The sequence below is a fragment of the Somniosus microcephalus genome, chromosome 23 (genome assembly GCF_052327205.1).
Source record: "Somniosus microcephalus isolate GS21.2 chromosome 23, FLI_Smic_1.0, whole genome shotgun sequence".
Lineage (NCBI taxonomy): Eukaryota > Metazoa > Chordata > Chondrichthyes > Squaliformes > Somniosidae > Somniosus > Somniosus microcephalus.
In genome coordinates this window covers 24,125,291-24,146,087 of record NC_141009.1, presented here as the reverse complement: position 1 = coordinate 24,146,087, position 20,797 = coordinate 24,125,291, and the positions used below count along the sequence as shown (strand labels likewise).

At 41.1% G+C, this 20,797-nt stretch overlaps 1 protein-coding gene across 6 annotated transcripts in view; it reads left to right on the top strand.

Annotated features, from left to right (window-relative positions):
- Positions 1–20,797, top strand: part of LOC147101740 (multivesicular body subunit 12B-like) — a 182,342-nt gene that overhangs the window by 66,203 nt on the left and 95,342 nt on the right. The gene's annotated exons all lie outside the window — the stretch shown is intronic.

Here is a 20,797-nt window from a genome sequence, read left to right as displayed (position 1 = left end):
CCATTTGCTCCCAGGGATGCTTCCGAACCGCTTGTGTCCCTTGGATCCATGGACCTTTACGCAGGCATACACCTGCAGGCCTTGGACCCAAAGTCTCCGAAGCCTGGGAGCCAGCAGGTAGGTTCGTATTTTTTTTCGGGTTGGTGCTGTACTCCGGAGATGCGCCTCCGACCCCCAAATTCCGGCCCTATCTCTTTACTGAGCTGAACATATGATTTAAAACACAGATGCAAAAAGAAACCCATTGCTCCCTGTTTAGGGTTCTACTGTTGTCTACTTTTTCCACATTTCTTCTTACGAGCATGCGATAGTCTAGACGATGACCTCCTCTGTAGATGATGTCTGGGTTCAACTGATTCTGACACTTTTTGGTCCAGCTGTGAAGTGCTCTGTCTAGTTGCTTTCAAATTATTATTCCGAATGCTCTTCAAAACAGGCATTCTCAGTGGTGTTCCCAACGTGCAGCTCTGCAAAGGTAACAGGCTGTTCATACTCAGCAAATGGTGATCCTTTCATCATAAAGACTGGAAGTTAAATATAAGTCTTTTAGTAATATGCCCTTCTGTGTCATCATGCAGAAGTAGCTTACATTTAGATACTCAAAGTACCCTGGATCAAATAAAGCTTTTAGGTTCTCTTTTTTGAAAGCCTCCAGTAGTGCAGGGTTCCCACAATGTTCTGAATGCCACTTACGAGTGTGTCTTAGTTCTGCCCTTGTGTTCTATGCTTTCAAATTGTGGGTCAGTGGTAGTCTGGGAATAAACTTTCAGTATAAAATCTCCTTGTCAGTGACTACATGAAGTTGTCTCCAGTGAGATGAATGCTGCCTACAGCTTCTTGTTCTATTTGATGATATCACTGGAGAGGAACTTCATGATGCCACTGAAGAGGAGATTGTATACAACATGCCTTCTGCAAGGTTTCCTCTGTACAGCAGGTTGAAAGCATAAAACTCGGAAATGCTGCTTGTGTGCAGATACCTTACTTGTACTGACTCGGGGCTATTGACAATCCAGGAGAAAATATTTCCCTTTTTAGAAAGATGATTGCAGATGATATGAATGGTCAGCAAATGCGCTAGTAATTAACTGCAGTGGAATTGTGACACAAAAGGGTTTTGTAAATGTTTACATATTGCTGAGTTCTCCATGTTTTGTGGCGTGTTTATATTGGCATGTTTTTAAGACATAGTGAATTTTAACCCCCTAAAACGGTCGGGTCGGATGTTAACATTTTTAAAATCTCAAACCCGACTCAACCCGCTCACTTCCAGGTTTAATTGCGGTGGGACAAAGGTCGGGCAGCCAATCCGCTCCCAGGAGGCGGGTTGCCAATTTAAATATTTTAGTGAGGCTGGCAGTCTCTGATTTAACCTGCTTTGCAGGTTTAATAGTGGCCAGCCAGGTTTTCCAGGCCTCCGGCGACCCGGCAGCTGAAGGCAGCCATGGACAGCTTCGGAAAGAAGGTAAGTGGCTTTACAACATTGCTTGTGGGTCAGGAGGCTCAGGAGTGCCAAATTGTTAAAGCAACTAATGGAAAGGAATATGTCACCTGATGTACTGCATGCTTATTTCATAATGCCCTCTGAAGAGGGCCAGCAAGCTACGCAGTTGCATAAACAAGAAGTGCAATAAGACGACCCATCTCTACCACCTTAGGGCAACTAATGATGGGCAGTAAATGCAACCTTATCACTGTCCCCTCGAACATATTAAAAAAAAAACTAGTTATGCTGCTATTGCTGTTTCTGGACGCCACCTCTTCTGGTACCACCAACGCTGCCTCCGCAAGATCCTGCAAATCCATTGGCAGGATAGGTGCACCAACGTCCGTGTTCTTGCTCAGGCCAACATCCCCAGCATCGAAGCTTTGACCACGCTCGATCAGCTCCGATGGACGGGCCAAGGTAAAGTAATAAAAAGGGCAAAAGCAGGAACTAAGTGTCACAAAACATATTTGAAAGTTCTCTATCTGAATGCACGTAGCATTCGTAACAAAATAGACGAGTTAATGGCACAAATAACTACATATGGGTATGCTCTTGTGGCCATTACAGAAACATGGCTGCAGGGTGACTGCCTGGGAATTAAACATACCAGGTTATTTAACGATCAGGAAGGACAGGCAGGAAGGAAGGGGAGGTGGGGTACCTATGTTAATAAAGGAAGGAATCACTAATACAGAGAAATGATATTGGGTCAAAAGATCAGGATAATGAAACAGTTTGGGTGGAGGTAAGGAATAATAAGAGGAAAAAAACACTAGTGGGCGTAGTCTATAGGCCTCCGAACAGTTGCAACTCTGTTGGACGGAGTATCAATCAGGAAATAGTTGAGGCTTGTAATAAGGGAGCATCTATAATTATGGGGGATTTTAACACTCATATTAATTGGACAAATCAAATTGGGCAGGGCTGCCTTGAGGATGAGTTCATTGAGTGTATTAGGGATGGGTTTCTTGAGCAGTATGTAACTGAACCGACCAGGGGGCAAGCAACCTTAGATCTGGTCCTGTGTAACGAGACAGGATTAATTAAAAATGTCCTAGTAAAGGATCCCCTTGGAATGAGTGACCATAACATGGTTGAATTCCATATTCAATTAGAGGGTGAGAAGGTTGGATCTCAAACAAGCGTGCTAAGCTTGAATAAAGGAGACTATGAAGGTATGAGAGCGGAATTGAGTAGAGTGGATTGGGAAAATAGATTAAAGGGTAAGATGATACATGATCAGTGGTGTACATTTAAGGAGTTATTTTACAACTTCCAAAAAATATATATTCCACTGAGAAGAAAAGGGTGTAAAAGAAAAAACAGCCATCCGTAGCTAAGTAAAGAAATTAAGGATAGTATTCGACTAAAAACAAGGGCATATAAGGTAGCCAAATCTAGTGGGAGGATAGAGGACTGGGAAAACTTTAAAAGACAGCAAAAAATAACAAAGATTGATTAAGAAAGGGAAGATAGATTATGAAAGTAAATTAGCAAAAAATATAAAAACAGATAGTAAGAGTTTTTATAGTTATATAAAAAGAAAAAGGGTGGCTAAAGTAAATGTTGGTCCCTTAGAGGATGAGACCGGGAAATTGATGATGGGAAATATGGAGATGGCAAAAACACTGAATGAATATTTTGTATCAGTCTTTACAGTAGAAGACACTAATACAGTAGAAGACACTAAGAATATCCCAACACTGGACAAACAGGGGGCTATGGGGGGGAGGAGCTAAACACGATCAAAATCACTAAGGAAGTGGTACTCGGTAAAATAATGGGACTCAAGGCGGATAAATCACCTGGACCTGATGGCTTACATCCTAGGGTCTTGAAGGAAGTGGCGGTAGGGATTGTGGATGCATTGGTAATTTTCCAAAACTCCCTGGACTCCGCAAAGGTCCCGGCAGACTGGAAAACTGCTAATGTAACACCCTTATTTAAAAAGGGCAGTAGACAGAAGGCTGGAAACTATAGACCGGTTAGCCTAACATCTGTGGTAGGTAAAATATTGGAGTCCATTATTAAGGAGACAGTAACAGGACATTTGGATAATCATAATTTAATAGGACAAAGTCAGCATGGTTTTATGAAGGGCAAGTCATGTTTGACAAATTTGCTGGAGTTCTTTGAGGAAGTAACATATAGGGTGGATAAAGGGGAACCAGTGGATGTAGTGTATTTAGACTTCCAAAAGGCATTTGACAAGGTGCCACACAAAAGATTATTGCTTAAGATAAAAATCACCGGGATTGGGGGTAATATTCTGGCATGGATAGAGGATTGGCTATCTAACAGAAGGCAGAGAGTTGGGATAAATGGTTCATTCTCGGACTGGCAATCAGTAACTAGTGGTGTTCCACAGGGGTCAGTGCTGGGTCCCCAACTCTTTACAATCTATGTTAACGATTTGGAGGAGGGGACCGAGTGGAACATATCAAAGTTTGCAGATGATACTAAGATGGGAGGGAAAGTAGTGAGTGAGGAGGACATAAAATACCTGCAAGGGGACATACAGGCTAAGTAAGTGGGCAGAGATTTGGCAGATGGAATACAATACTGGAAAGTGTGAGGTTATGTACTTTGGCAGGAAAAATCGTAGAGCAAATTATTATCTTAATGGCAAGAAATGAAAGTACTGAAGTACAAAGGGATCTGGGGGTCCTGGTGCACGAAACTCAAAAGGTTAGTATGCAGGTGCAGCAAGTGATTAAGAAGGCCAATGAAATGTTGGCTTTCATTGCTAGGGGGATAGAATATAAAAATAGGGAGGTATTGCTTCAGTTGTACAAGGTATTGGTGAGACCGCACCTGGAATACTGCGTACAGTTTTGGTGTCCATACTTAAGAAAAGACATACTTGCTCTCGAGTCAATACAAAGAAGGTTCACTCCGTTAATCCCGAGGATGAGGGGATGGACATATGAGGAGAGGTTGAGTAGATTGGGACTCTACTCATTGGAGTTCAGAAGAATGAGAGGCGATCTTATTGAAACATATAAGATTGTGAAGGGGTTGGATCGGGTGGATGCGGGGAGGATGTTCCCGATGATGGGTGAAACTAGAACTAGGGGGCATAGTCTTAGAATAAGGGGCTGCTCTTTCAAAACTGAGATGAGGAGGAACTACTTCACTCAGAGGGTGGTAGGTCCATGGAATATGCTGCCCCAAAAAGCTGTAGAAGCTACATCATTACATAAATTTAAAACAGAAATAGACAGTTTCCTAGAAGGAAAGGGAATAAAGGGTTATGGGGAGCGGGCAGGAATTTGGACATGAGTCTAGGTTCGGATCGGTCACGGCTCTGTGGGTAGCGGAGCGGGCTCGGGGGCCGTGTAGCCTGATCCTGCTCCTATTTCGTGTGTCTAATTCTGTTAGATTCAGGAGATGGTTCTGTGATAGTAGATTGGCGGTTAGGATCAGATCAGCCATGATCTTATTGAATGGCGGAGCAGGCTCGAGGGGCCGATTGGCCTACTCCTGGTCCTATTTCTTATGTTATGTTATGTTCACATCGTCCGCATGCCCGATACGAGACTCCCAAAACAAGTGTTCTACTCGGAGCTCTGACACGGCAAGAGAGCCCCAGGTGGGCAGAGGAAACACTTCAAGGACACCCTCAAAGCTTCCTTGAAACAGTGCAACATCCCCACCGACACCTGGGAATCCCTGGCCCAAGGCCGCACAAAGTGGATGAGAAGCATCCGGGAAGGCGCCGAACACCTCGAGTCTCTTTGCCGGGAGCAAGTGGAAGCCAAGCGGAAGGCGTGCACGTCAACCCAAGCACCCCACCCACTGTCTGCCTCACCTGTGACAGAGACTGTAGGTCCTGCATTGGACTCGTCAGTCACCTGAGAACTCATTTTTAGTGTGGAAGCAAGTCATCCTCGGTTCCGTGGTGCTGAAGAAGAAGACCTCCAATATATCTTCCTGATGGGGTCTGACCAAGGCTCTATACAACTGAAACATAACTTCCTCCTCTTTGTATTCTAGCTTCCTTGAGGTAAAGGCAAACGTTCCATTAGCCTTTTTGATTTTTTTTACCTGTCCACTAGCTTTTAGCACAAGTTTTCCATTGAGGACCTGAACAATACAAAGCTGGAAGGTCCTAGGTTTAATCCCCGATCTGTATTGAGTCAGCTGATCTTAGCTGGGGCGGTAGTAGGGGCACTATAATTGTGTTCAGGGTGGTAGTAGGGGCACTATAATTGGGTTCAGGGTGGTAGTAGGGGCACTATAATTGGGTTCAGGGTGGTAGTAGGGGCACTATAATTGGGTTCAGGGTGGTAGTAGGGGCACTATAATTGGGTTCAGGGTGGTAGTAGGGGCACTATAATTGGGTTCAGGGTGGTAGTAGGGGCACTATAATTGGGTTCAGGGTGGTAGTAGGGGCACTATAATTGGGTTCAGGGTTCCAGAGAAGGTGAAATTGATCAGAATTCCTGTTTCTGAATTCTATCCTGAAACTCCTGCTGGAAGTGTTCATCTGTGAACATCAGCTGAACACAGCATCTGGCCTTGCAGACACTTGCTGTGCAGGCTTACACGTGGATAATAGCCACCTGGCCAGATAAAAAGACAAAACGAAAGACTGACATTTATATAGTGCCTTTCGCAACCTCAGGACATCCCAAAGTGCTTTACAGCCAATAAAATACTTTTGAAGTAGTCACAGTTACTGTCTTTTACGTCCACCTAAGAGGGAACACGGGGCCTCCGTTTAACGTCTCATCCGAAAGACGGCATCTCTGACAGAGCAGCACTACCTCAGTACTGCACAGAAAGGACAGCCTGGATTATGTGCTCAAGTCTCTGGAGTGGAGCTTGAACCCACAAACCTCCGACTCTGAGATGGGAGTGCTATCACTGAGCCAGAAGCTGATGGCCACTACCCATTAAGCTATATCCCAGCAAGGAATGACATTTCTTCAAGATTTGCTAACATTACAGTAATATAGCTAATTTAAGATGCTCCAGAAGCATTTTAACATGGAAGCCTTTCAGCTTTACCATTTCCTCCATTCTTCTCTTCCCCATTTTCTCTCTCTCTTATATAAAAGAGGCAAATATTTCATTCAGTACCTTTTTTTCTTAAAAATGAAATACTTTATTTCCACTTTTTAATCCAGTAATTCCTTGGCCTCACTGTTGCTTTTTGGAGGTTAGATTCACTGGCTCTAAAATCTATTTTATTCTTCAACCAGTTGAAGCCTAGAACTTGGAAAATTGATGTGGTCTGCCAATGATGCAAGCAGACCTAGTTTTTATCCAATTTTGTAAATTGAAATAGAGTCAAGCTAGTGCAGGATGAGTTGCCTTGTGCAGAGTACTGGCAAGATAGTGATACTCAGGATCAAATCATCTATACATATCAAATATTAACATAGTACCTTTAACTCTCTAACTATTATCCAATTGACTGATTCTAGATCTAGCCTGCCTTGTTTTTGGAACGCATCAAAACACTGTATAGTATCTAATATTTGTTACTGTTGATGGTTCTTGTCTGCTTTTTTATTTAAATACAAAAATGATTTTATATGTGAAAAGAGTATGAAAATCAGTGCACTGTATTTTTTTGTTCAACTTGGAAAAACCTAGATTTATACCAGTATCTGAATTTCTTGAGTGTCAGATAAATTTTATTGTTCGTATCTTTTTTAGATTAAAAACTTTGTGTGAAATAGCAGTGCTTGAGATAGTATTTAGCTCCGTCATAATTGCATGATGGGAATGCAAATGAGATTTATTAGTTTAATGCTTTCACTGTCTCCATGGTTATGAAGTAACAGTGTTGAGAATGTGTCACATTGCATCCGTGAATTTGGTAAGAGTGTCAAAACACAGCTTCAATTAGTTCTCTCTAATTATGGCTCTAGAGATCTTGTAACAGTATAGATTCTTTTTAAGAAACACTTATTGTGATATTTTGTGGATAAACGAGAAAAAATAACTTGCTTGCAAGTTGTTGTAGAAATCTAAAATTAAGTAACCTATATAAAGAAAAAAAATGCCAAAGTTATAAATGGAAAGCAAAACAAAAACAGGAAATGTTGGAAAAACACAGCAGGTTCATCAGCATTTATAAAGAGAAAGATGGGCTAATGCTTCAGATGTAAACCTTCTGCAGTTTTGACGGGGAGAGTCTAACCTTAGAACATCAATATGCTGATGGTCCTTCTGTGTATTTCTAGCAGTTCTGTTTTTGTTTCAGATTTTTAGCATTTGCAAGGTTATGGGGAATGAGCAGGGTACTGGGAGTAATTGGCTAGCTCTCCCAAAAGCCAGCACAGGCACGATGGGCTGAATGGCCTCTCTTTTTGTGTTGTATGATTCTATGATTTGCAGTTCTCTTAATATATCAGCAGATGCCTATTTATATGCATTATGCCTTAAGTTTTGATTTAAATTTTTGATGAGAAATACGAGTTAGTGGAGCCCAAGATTAACATAGCCTTTATTAAGCAGCAACATTATGCATTGAAACATAGGCACGATTCCGACTGCCACTCTTGTTCATCCAAAAGGCGTAAAAAATGTGAAACGTTATACCAGGTGAAAGCACTAATTGAATTTACTGTCAGATTTCTACAGAAATAAAAATATAGACAGATACAATACAGCACAAGTAGCATTTAAAATGCATTCAATCAAAAATGACCATTCAGAAGAATTCGCGATTCTCCCAGCTTCTTCAGACAAACTCTTGAAATGACGGTCTTTTATCATAATGTATAAGCATAGGAAGTTTGATGCCTCCGTCTGTGTATCAGCGCTGTGACTGCATGCAGAGAATTGAACGATGACTTTTTTAACGTAAAATTACTTTTATATAAAAATTATTCCTTTGAAGATCATCGAGCAAGCAAAACACGGCCTTAAAATGGGATGATGACTTGTGACAATCGTGTCGGTTGCCAGCAGTTTTCCTACGTTACAGATAGTTATTTTACCAAATGATGATGCAAACTCTCGTAATGTTTTTCCCAGATTTAAAATACAGCATTATAGGGATTATTTGCTGCAGACTGCAGAAGTGGGATTCTTTAAGATATAGTGGTTAACTTGGAATTATTTATACAGAATTCCACCAGGTCACTGGATCGTAATCAGGAGCCAGAATCCTAGTTGATTTTTTTTCTTTCCCATGTCCCTAGAATTGTACTTCACAAATCTCCACATAGTTTTGCTCACCACTCTTCCAGCCATGATGGTTGGGTTACCTTATGTAAGTTCTCACTGATGAGCAACAATGCACATGATTCAACAATGCACATGATTCAGCTCTGTCTAGTCTATCACATGACCTCCGGCGATTAGGGATCAAAAGAGTGGGCAGAAAACGAAGTCGAAGGAAGTAACTTTGCGTTAAAAACAGTACATCACAAAATTGTAGCAATGGTCTGTCCTGCAATGTATGACCAGTTTGATTTCATTTTTGATACCCTAATCGTATAATCTAGAAATGTGGAAAGAGCCCTGTTCTCTCTCCTCTGATTCCAGAACAATGTTATGTCCTGTCGCCTCAATAAATTGAAGCTTCCAATTTATTGTGTTTAATAGATTTTAAGAAAACGTATAAGTACTTTTTTCTCTCCAACAGGTGAGTTTGTCATTTCATTGTCATTTACACAAATGCTCAAATCCTTAACTGTAGTAAAAATGTACACTAAAATAGTATGGAAGAACTAGTTAAAAGCTTTTAATTTATACTAGGGTTTCCATGTTCTGTATACTTGCAATGTTTTGTTTGCCATTTGCATGATTTCTGCAACCTTTTCAGTTTTGTTGGAAGGAGATAGGATTTCTGAGCGTTGGTTACGTTTCTAGTTTTTGAAGCTGTTAAACATTGTAAGTGTGTGTATATCTTGAATGGTGCAAAGGGAATTCAGTGCTCTGAGACCTACATGAATGCATCCTGTGTTGGTGGCAAGAAATGTAAAGCAGCAGTTATCAGTGACTGTTACAGCCCAGTGGGATTTCATTTCTGGCATGATGCATACTTGACTTTAACCAATTTTGGCAGCCAACAGGCTAAATATTTTTTTTAATATGCACTGCTATTTTGTTTTGTGGTATGGTTGAGTTCACAGTCCTAGAGGCTATTGACCTGTTCAAGCATTAATGTCTAATCATAATTTTGAACCATTTATAGTCACAAACAGCAAAGCTCCATTTGCTAACATGTGGCAGACCGTGAAATCAGCATTAGCAGCGAAAATATGAACATTTAGTTTTAGTTGCACCTGTCTAAAATGGCCTCTTTCCAGTCGTGTAATTTTAGTGCCTGAGATTTAAACTTTAGCTACTAAGTAGCAACTGATTTAAAAAGTCAATAGAGTGATGGATAGATCTAGGACAAAAGGCAAAATACTGCGGATGCTGGAAATCTGATATAGAAACAGAAAATGCTGGAAGTACTCAGCAGGCCAGGTAGCATCTGTGGAGAGAGAAACCGAGTTAATGTTTCAGGCCGCTGACCTTTTGTTAGAACTGGAAAACTTTACAGATGGAACAGGTTTTAAGCAAGTGCAGGGAAAGGAGGGGAAGGGTAGGATTTCACTATGCACTTTAATACCCAGTTAGATTTTCCATCTCCTAATTGGTATATAAAATGGAAAGTTGAATTGGTAAAACAAGTTGCTACATTGTAAACATTGTACTGTAAGAATCTTTTTTTGCATAGACTTCCATTTTGTTCTGGCATGTAGAACACGTGATTTAAAAAAAAAAAAAAAAAAAATTTTTTTAGTTTGATCATTTGAACCTTTTAAGTTTTCTTGAGTTATTTTCACGGTATGAATTTTCATATGCATTTTTCCATCTTTAATTTTTCAAGCGTGGAAGGCAGTGGGTTGAGTATAGTTTATCCAGGAAACGTTTTATGTTTGTCCGGCCCACTGGATTTTATATTCAGACTGGTCCTGCAATCAGTCTGAATGATGGCATTGGTTCCAGTTCAGTTTAACAGTCTTCAGACTTGCAGACCAAAGTACAGTGCTAAGGATTAATTTGAAATACTGAGGCAACCATTAAGAGGAATTATGTCACAGCGTCCTGATGCATAACTGTCATAACTTCATGATCCACAAATATATGTGCTTTTTCTGTTGAGTGTTTCAGTTTGTGGAGTTGTTGCAACCCCTTGGCTTGCTCCCATCTTACAAGTTTTGAACATAGTAAGTGAGTCTGCTGAAACAATCCAGAAATTCGGGTTGAGGGCTTCCCGCGGGTGTAAGCCCCCGACCTGCACGTACCTTGCGTGCCGGCCGTTGAGCTGTGGGCCCCCGTGGAATTCCGATCCTGGGCCGCCTCCAACTGCCGGCGCGCAGTGCTTGCGTATCCCAGGGGCGCAGTTAGTTCGATGCGTCCCCTGGGATCACGTGGGCCATGGGGAGCCAATCTGAGCAGGGAATGCTTCATTCATAAGTTTGACAGGAAGGGCTGTCAAACTTATAAATACTACGGGCCCCAAAACATCACTAAATCTTCAAATAAATTTTAAAAAACATCATTTTTTAAATAAACTATAAATTACATGAAATAACTATTAAACTAATTTAAATTTTTGAAAAAATAATTTTATTTTCTAATGGGGCTAAAAATAAACTTACCCTTTAAAGTATTTAAAAATAATAAACCTGTGGAAAAAATGTTTCAATTTTAATTAATTCACCACTTACCTTGTAAAAAGCAGGCCTTGTGGCTGCTTTTTAAATGTCTAACTTCTGGAGACTTGCCTTCCTGGGAAAACCTGCAAAAAAAAACGTACGTTCGATGCGCACGCGCTGCCTCTCCTGCGCACGCGTTCGAACTCTGAACCCCTTTCAGGGGAATGGAAGTGCCGGTTTCCCGCGCATGCACAGTGCATGCAGGAAACCGGCACTTCCATTGGGCTTACGGGTGCGTACTCTCCCGTGGAGACCTGAATTTCTGGGCCATTGTCAACTTGCAGGTCGACAGTAATCCTAACTTAATGTAACACTAACATTACTTGGTGTGTGGAAGGTGCAAACAGATTGTCTTGAGACACAGACGTAGCTATCATTTTTTTAAAAAGCATAGCTGTGAAAATATTTTTTTATAAATTGCTTTTGATTTAAATATCCAACAAAACTAAAGCTCGAAAATAGGGATAATGATTTCCTGGCTTAGTGAGCTTCAGATTTATTAGTAGCTTGTGTGAAGATGGTCTGCAGTTTCCCTTCTAATTGGTTTCTTGACTTGACTGAACATGTAGTATTCTACTTTTAAGCTGCTGTAATCAGAAGTATCTTCTTACTCTATCCGCACATTGTTCGTAGTTGGAGAGCTAACCACTTTGCTATTTTCCCTTCAGCCCATTATGTAATATGCTAATTAAGCCCTCATAGGAGTAGCAGTTGAGGGGTTAAAACCTATAATTATTCAAATCTTTCAGGCTTTTCTCCCAGTTTGCGATAATTTGATGAGGAAGTTCACTGTAATTAAATATTCAAATTATGAATAAGTGTCAATATGGCTTCCTATAGCCTGGGAATGATGATTAATTGTATTCAAAACTCTAGTGGCTGCTCTAATCTGAGGCAAACCGTTGCTGTTGATTATTTCTGTGCAAGGCTTGCCATGTTTTTTGTTTTAGAATTTAGACTGGTAATTGATTTGCCATATGTTGCACAAGTGCAGGTATTTAGAAGATGTGTATTCGAAGAACTCTGGGAATTTTTAATTGTAATGTACCTTTTTTGTTGTGGCAGGCAATTTTTAATTTTTTTTAACATCCTGCCTTAAAATTCTCATTTGGCACATAAAGGCTGCAGTAGTTGAATTACTGTTACATGCCTTTGTTACAGATGACTTCGTGTGTATGTGTACTAAATGTAAGGCTGCAGCTATAATAGCAGTTTTTCATTTGGATCTGGAGGTACATCAGTGCTAGGTTTGCACTATAACTCAGGAGTTCAGATCCTGATCTGACTTCCAAATCCAGTAAAAGCAAGCTGTGTCGAGCCTGCCTCTAGGAGGCCATCATGTACTGTTTGCAGGAAGGATGTTCCCGATGGTCGGGGAGTCCAGAACCAGGGGTCACAGTCTAAGGATAAGGGGTAAGCCATTTAGGACAGAGATGAGGAGGAATTTCTTCACCCAGAGAGTGGTGAACCTGTGGAATTCTCTACCACAGAAGGCAGTAGAGGCCAATTCATTAAATATATTCAAGAAGGAGTTGGATATATTTCTTAAGGCTAAAGGGATCAAGGGATATGGGGAGAAAGCAGGGACAGGGTACTGAGTTTGGATGATCAGCCATGATCGCATTGAATGGTGAGCAGGCTCGAGGGGCCGAATGGCCTACTCCTGCTCCTATATTCTATGTTTCTATGGTTCGGCTTCACACCAACTGGAGTATAACTGCAGTTTGGCGTGAAGCTGAGATTTAAATGCTCACCTGGTCTATTGGAACTTTCGAGGACTTTATAATAATTTTGAGCCTTCATGTTACGATCAAGCAGATTCGGCTGCATGGACTTCCTTAATGTTCGAAAGTAGCCCTGGGAGGGAGCCGAGTGCTCCACTTCCCATTCCACAGCTACCACTCTCGTAGCAGTAGTGCAGTACAACTGCAGGCAAAGACATAAACTTGGCCTCTTTCGGTGATGTTATCCAGAACTGATTTGTAGGTTATGGATTCTGATTTAACTCTTTCCAGTTGAGCAAGAGTTGATTCTTAACGTGGGTGGTTAGCAAAGAAACAAATGCATTTAAAAGCAGCTATTTATTTTACTGACCAGAATCTCTGCAGATAAGTAACCAGATATAGTACGTCATGGAAGTGTAGTGGTTTAGTTGGTCACGGACACATGGTAAGCTTCCACTATCGGGGGTGGAGGAGGAAGCAAGACGGGCTGAGCAGAATGCTACTGCTTCCTTGCAGTGAGGGAAGTAAAAATGGACGGTGACTTCCCTTGGTTAGTAATTGTTAATGGCCATATCTAGAGCAGTCTTGGTAGAGGTCTCGGACTGAGCTGATTACCTGTGAAATGTTGTGGAAGCTGGTTAGAACTTGAGCCAGAAACATTTCCTCTTTCTGAAGTAGTTAAACACTTCTATGTACTTCATTAACATGTACATAGACTTCTGGCTTTATTTGAATAATGTTTTATGAAAGAATTGACTCTTTAAACTTTATTTTTCTATCAGGACTTGTAACTCCATCTAGATTTGTGTTGCTGTCTTGTAATTCCCAGCTACTGGTCTGTTAATGTATTTGTCACTGATTTGAAAGTACTGCAAATTACTGCCAGTTTGATGTTCTGGGAGAATATCATTTACTACACTAACCCACCAGTTTTAGTGTGGATATTACAGGCTTTTTTTCTGTAGATTTAAATTACTTTCTATTGAATACATAATTATACAAAGTAATGCAGTTTTTTCTTTCCTGTATTTCAGTTTGTTGTGACTGTCCTTGGGACACAAACAATGTCACATTAATGAAGCTTTGGTAGCAAAGAAAAAGGAAGCTCTCTTTCATGTGAGAAACAATACATAAGATTTCACTGGAGGCTAGTGTGCTATTAATTATTGTACTCAAATAAAACAACATTAAGACAGAAATATTGTAATCCAGTAATGATTCATGGTATTTAAAACCGCTATCTGGTAATCTTATCAAGGAAATGAGAAACAAATTCTAATCACATCTCCAGGTTTATTATATTCTGCTAGTATTGATCACTACAAAAAGATGGACTTGTACTTTCTAGTAATTAACCAACCAAGCGTTTTCAGAACAGTCAGCCATTGTAAGACTATGTCGGGTTGGCTTCGTTGATGACATTCTTGCATCTGGACCAGAAGGTTTGGGTTTGAGCCCAAAAGCCGTAGTTTGACTTCGTAATCTAAGCTGACACTCCAGTGCTGTACTGATGGTGTGATACATTGTTGGTGGTACTGTCTTTGGATGAAACATTTAAACTGAAGCGTCATGTACCTATTCTGGTAGTTCAGGTGAACATTAAAGATCTTGTACTATTTGAGGTATTGGCATTGTGTCGGCCTCCTGTCCAATGATGCTGCCTTAACCAATACCACCAAAAACAGATGAGGTGATCATTTGTCTATTGCTGTTTGTAGTATCTTGCTGCGCACATAATGGCTGCCCTGATTCATTCATAATCGTCACACTGCTTCAAAGTAGTTCATTATAAGTTAACTGCTTTGAGACCCAGCTGAGAGGCGATGAGATGCTATATAAATGCAAGTCAACAGTCATAAGAACATCCTATTTGTTTCTAATCATTTACCAAGGTGTAACAAGGGCAATGTTGTGTATGGTAGTCAAATCTACTGGAATGTCCTGGCTATTCTTGCACTGATGTCACTAATGTAATGATGGGGTGTGATATTCTCATGCACAGACTGTTCGCAACCTTGGAGTCATATTTGACCCTGAAATGAGCTTCTGACCACATATCAGTGGCATAACTAAGACTGCCTATTTCCACCTCTGTAACATTGCCCGTCTCCACCCCTGCTTCAGCTCATCTGCTGCTGAAACCCTCATCCATGCCTTTGTAACCTCGACTTGACTATTCCAACGCACGCCTGGCTGGCCTCCCACATTCTACCCTACGTAAACTTGAGGTCATCCAAAGCTCTGCTGCCCATGTCCTAACTTGCACCAAGTCCCGTTCACCCATCAGCCCTGTGCTCGCTGAGCTACATTGGCTCCCGGTTAAGCAACGCCTCGATTTCAAAATTCTCATCCTTGTTTTTAAATCCCTCCATGGCCTCGCCCCTCCCTATCTCTGTAATCTTCTTCAGCCCCACAACTCCCCGAGATATCTGCGTTCCTCTAATTCTGCCCTCTTGAGCATCCCTGATTATAATCGCTCAACCATTGGTGGCCATGCCTCCTGTTGCCTCGGCCCTAAGCTCTGGAATTCCCTCCCTAAACCTCGCCGCCTCTCTACCTCTCTTTCCTCCTTAAAACCTACCTCTTTGACCATCTGCCCTAATTTCTTATGTGGCTCGGTGTCCATTTTTTGTCTTGTAGTACTCCTGTGCAGTGCCTTGGGGCGTTTTACCACGTTAAAGGTACTATATAAATACAAGTTGTTGTTGCAGACACGTTTATTTCGGGAGTCTGCATTGATGAATGTGTGAAATTTTGGTACTATGTTTACTTGAAATGTGGAAAAAAAACACCGAGCACAGTAGTTATAGATTTTGTTTTTTTCAAATGTGAATTGTGTCTTGGGAGAGCATTTTAAGCAATACAATGTTAGGATAAAGTATTGATCATTATAGACCTGTCACTGGTAGCGGTGGACCTATTTGAGGTGAAGAATTATCTCTCACAGGAGGTGTAGATGTGATTTTTCTGTTAACATAGTAACACCACACAATGAGTAGCAACATGTTTTATTCCTAGATCATTTTTAGGTCATTTCTGTATAAGTGAAATCGTTTTTTAAAAAGTTAAATATATTTTGGGACACCTCTACAAATCTGCCCTCAAATGTTGAAATAATGTAAAAATTATTTGGTATACATGACATAAGAAAAAGAATTAACTTTTATACAGTGCCTTTCACAACCTCAGGATGTCACAACCTCAGGATGTCCCTAAACACTTTACAGCCAATGAAGTATTTTTAAAATGATGTCATTATTGTACTGTATGAAACATGGCGACCAATTTCCGCACCAAAGGTCCAGCAAACTGTGATGAGATAAATAACCAGATAATCTGACTTATTGACATTGATTGAGGGATAAATATTGGCCAGGGCACCTGGAGAACTACTCTGCTCTTTGAGTGGTGCCATGGGATCTTTTACATCAACCTGAGAGGGCAGACGGGGTCTTGGTTTAACGTCTCATCCAAAAGACGGCACCTCCAACAGTGCAGCACTCCTTCAGGACTGCACTGAAGTATCAGCCTGGATTATGTGCTCAAGTCTCTGGAGTGGGGCTGACATCTTAAATGGTAGCAAACTAGGAGTTTTGATTTTGTGCATTTAAAAAAAATTTAATATGGTGGAAACTTTCATTTCAGAAGGGACTACCAATTGGATTTTGCTTTGAAAGGCTATTGGTTTGCAGTTTCCAAGAAAGGGACATGTTTAAAGTCATCACATTTGTCAACCATGTCAAAGACTGCTTTTGGTTTCAGCAATTTACTATTTAAAAACTGGAACAAGCCTTTCACCGAGATATTAATGGAAAGGAAATGTTCATTAAAACTAGCAATTGCTCTCGTGAGATTGATGTCAGCTTTTTAAAATTCACAACCGACCTGTGCTCAGTCTTTGGCTATGTAAGTTTAAATTAATGGGATGAGGGGAACCTTGGACATATCTGAAAAAATATAGTATGATGCACATCATTGGGGAGAGCAAAGGAATTTTTCACAAGAATTAACTGCTGATTTACAAAATCCTATGGTTTTTAAGTTAAATTAAGGTATTCTTTTTATGAATTGTGTTATAACAAAAATGTATCGATTCTCTTTATATTAAAAAAGGGTGGCCCATGTGCTTTTTAAGAATTCTAGTAGACAGATAGTGCCGACAGTGGAAAATGTGCCTTTTCAGCTAATTTTAGGAATCCATTGCAGACTTTTAAGTTTTGTTTTCATTGATTCTTGAATCTCATTATCTGAAATATAAAAATGAGTTTCATGGATGTTCTATAGACGTGTATTTGAAAGCTGAAAAAGAATTTCTGCTTTTTTTTAAGTTACGCAATTCCATATCGGGCAGTTCAACATATGAAAAAGAAATACAGTACTGTGCTTTTACAACATAACAAGCTAGCTTACCGCTCGGCGTTACCTGCGAGTTTGGGTTGCACCACTTTTCTTAAGTCCAACTCTCTAATGGAATGAAAACACCAAATTAAATATATTGCAGACTTCTTTTACTGTGCAACTGTCTTTAACTCGAGTCTCTAAAATGTTTGTGTTCTGAGGGGGTGAGGAATCGGCTCTAAATTTGACTATACCAAACCCTCCTTTATGCTTTGAATAGAGCATTTTTAATTTCCTGGACTTTGTTTGTTGTATTCCTATGTAATTCAATACTTCTTTACATTGGTTTGAGACCTAATGTCACCACAGGTTCAAAAGCCGATAAGGATTTTCATTTAAAATTTGTACAGTAATCTTGGATTTAAAACTGATATTAGTACACACTTGCTCTTACTAATGCACCTTTATAGCTTCTGTGGTTTGAAAAAAAAATGAACAAGTTTGCATTTAAATTGTGCCTTTCATGACCTCAAGACATCCCAAAGTGTTTCACAGCTAATGAAGCACTTTTGAAATGTAGGGCTGGATTTTACCAACCTCGGCGGGTCCCGGCCCCTCTGCTGGCTCCAGCCTGCTGTCCAAAATGATTTTCCTCTGATTGGGCTTGTTAAGCCTGCCCAGCGCGCTTGCCGACCAATTGAAGGAAGCGGGTCTGATGACGGCATTTGATGCTGCATCATGAGCTGGTTTCCTTAAAGGGACCATGCGCAAATTGATTGACATTTGTGCTGTCCGTGTTCTACAGCATTGAGGTGCAGCAAACACTGACGAGCGCTGCAGAGGTGCATGGCTGCACCCAGGCTCTCATGACTCCCTCCATATGCTTATGAAGGGAGCCACATAACGCATGGAGGTTCTCTTCCCTTCCAATGGGCGGAAGAGACCTCCCCAGGAGACCAACGCAGCCTGATTGCACATTGCACAGGAGGATACAAGCAAGGATGTCATCAGGAGGACTAGGCTGCAGTGGCGCAAATCTTTCGATGATCTCAGTAGATCACGAAACGTTATTGCAAAGTCACACTCAACCTCATCCTGCTGTGCCACTCATCCCATCCCCATCACTCTGCCTTCCCTACTCCTGCACATCCTTACTCACATCAACTTACCTTGCACCTCCACCCATCCCTCTCTACCTATATTATCACTTCCCCATCTCACTAGCCACCCCTCACACTCACTCTCATCCTAGTCCAATCATACCAACTAACAACACACAAGGGTAGGCACTTGGGTGTTTTATGCAATGTTCATGTAAAGTTTTTGTTAATGTGATGTCAAACATTGAAACCTTTTATTTTGAACACTTTGCATTCTTGGATAGATTTGTGTGCACCTTTGGAAATGACTTCGTGAGTTGCAGTGAATGGTGAGACATAATGGTACCCCCGCAATGGTGATGAGTGTGAAAGGAATGGCTTGGGCATTGTAGGAATGCTTTATGGTGTTGGTGTGAGGTGGTGCTAACCTGGCGCATCATATGGCAGCCAGGGTATACAGCAGTGTGCTTGAGTGCTGATGTCCTGTGTCAAACATCAGTTGGTTGCGGAGAAGGTTGGTGGTGTTGGGCTGATCGTGGTGGGATTCTGAGGACCAAGCTGAGATAGTTTCAAGGGTGATGGAATAGATTGCAGGTGAAGTAGAGATGACAGAAGTGATGTCAATGTTGAGAGAGGTAATGAGGTCAGACTGGATGGAGACTTGTGTAAAGACACAGCATTCTGAATCTGTAATGGAGTTTAGAGAAGCTAGTGGCTAAGGGAAGATATCTGATTCAGCTGGGAACTTTGACTTGACATTTGAAGCTGTCAGCTCATCAGTTGAAACAATGGCCACTGACCTCCCGCTTCAGCTTCACAGACGAGGTCCAGGCACAGTAGGAAACCGGAGGGGGGCAACCTGTCAAAATCAAAAGGCTGGGGAAAAAAGCATTGTAAGTGGCTGTAAGCAAGCCACTAATAATTTCAATTACCTCCCCCGCCACTGTGTCTGCTCCGTGCCGGCAGACCCGACATTTGGGAAAGGTGCGTGGCAGCGTGGTCCTGACCCGCCACCAATCTCACCCGCTGAACCCCGGAAAAATTCTGCCCATAGTCACTCTAGTAATCATAGGAAAATATGGCAGCCAATTTGCACACAGCAAAGTCCCACAAATAGCAATAAAATAAATGACCAAATAATCCATTTTAGTGGTGATGGTTGAGGGCTAAATGTTGGCCAGCACACCGGGAGAACTCCCTTACCTTCGCTTAGTGCCATGGGATTATTTACATATACACTTGAGATGGGAGATGGGGACTCTTAATGACTCATCTAAAAACAGGAGCTCCGACAGTACAGCAATCCCTTAGTACTGTACTGAAATGTTGACCTAGATTATAGAAAGAAAGACTTGCATTTATATAGCACCTTTCATGACCACCATACGTCTCAGCGCTTTACAGCCAATGAAGTACTTTTGGAGTGTAGTCACTGTTGTAATGTGGGAAACGCAGCAGCCAATTTGCGCACAGCAAGCTCCCACAAACAGCAATGTGATAATGACCAGATAATCTGGTTTTGTTATGTTGATTGAGGGATAAATATTGGCCAGGACATCGGGAATAACTCCCTGCTCCTCTTCGAAATAGTGCCTTGGGATCTTTTACGTCCACCTGAGAGAATAGATGGGGCCTCGGTTTAACGTCTCATCTGAAAGACGGCACCTCCGACAGTGCAGCACTCCCTCAGCACCGCACTGGAATGTCAGCCTAGATTTATGTGCTCAAGTCCCTGGAGTGGGTCCTGAACCCATAACCTTCTGACTCAAGATCAAGAGTGACACAAGGCTGACATCTTTGCTCTTTACGATAGCAAAATACTGCAGATGCTGGAAATCCAAAATAACAACAGAAAATGCTGGAAAAACTCAGCAGGCCAGGCAACATCTGTGGAGAGAAAATAGAGTCAACGTTTCGGGTGAAAACCCTTTGTCAAATCATATCAAATCAATTTGATTTGCCATATGTATTACTACAATGGAATGTTTTTGCTCCCCGATCATTTCCACAATAGGCTGTGGGAGCTCACAGAGACACGTCGCTATTCTACAGCGCCATGTTCAGTAAAAGTCAATTCAACTGTGTCCAATGGCAGTGGGAGTCAAGTCTTGACAAAGGGTTCACCCGAAACGTTGACTCTATTTTCTCTCCACGGATGTTGCCTGGCCTGCTGAGTTTTTCCGGCATTTTCTGTGGTTATCTTTGCTCTTTATTTGCTTTTTCATAAAAGTTAGATTATTAAAACTACTTTTGCCAATAATAATCGTGATCACATGAAATGAGTAATTTCAAGAGCAAATGATTTAACACACTGCTCTTGCACATTTCAGTTTAAGAGCAAGTTTCTGTCAGTACCATTTTTGGACCTTGAGTAGTTACGAAGAAATAAGTATTTTATTGACCTATATTTAAAAACAAAAAATGGCCAAAAAGACCCTAGTTTGAAATGGTCCCCTATTTTGATGGGAAATA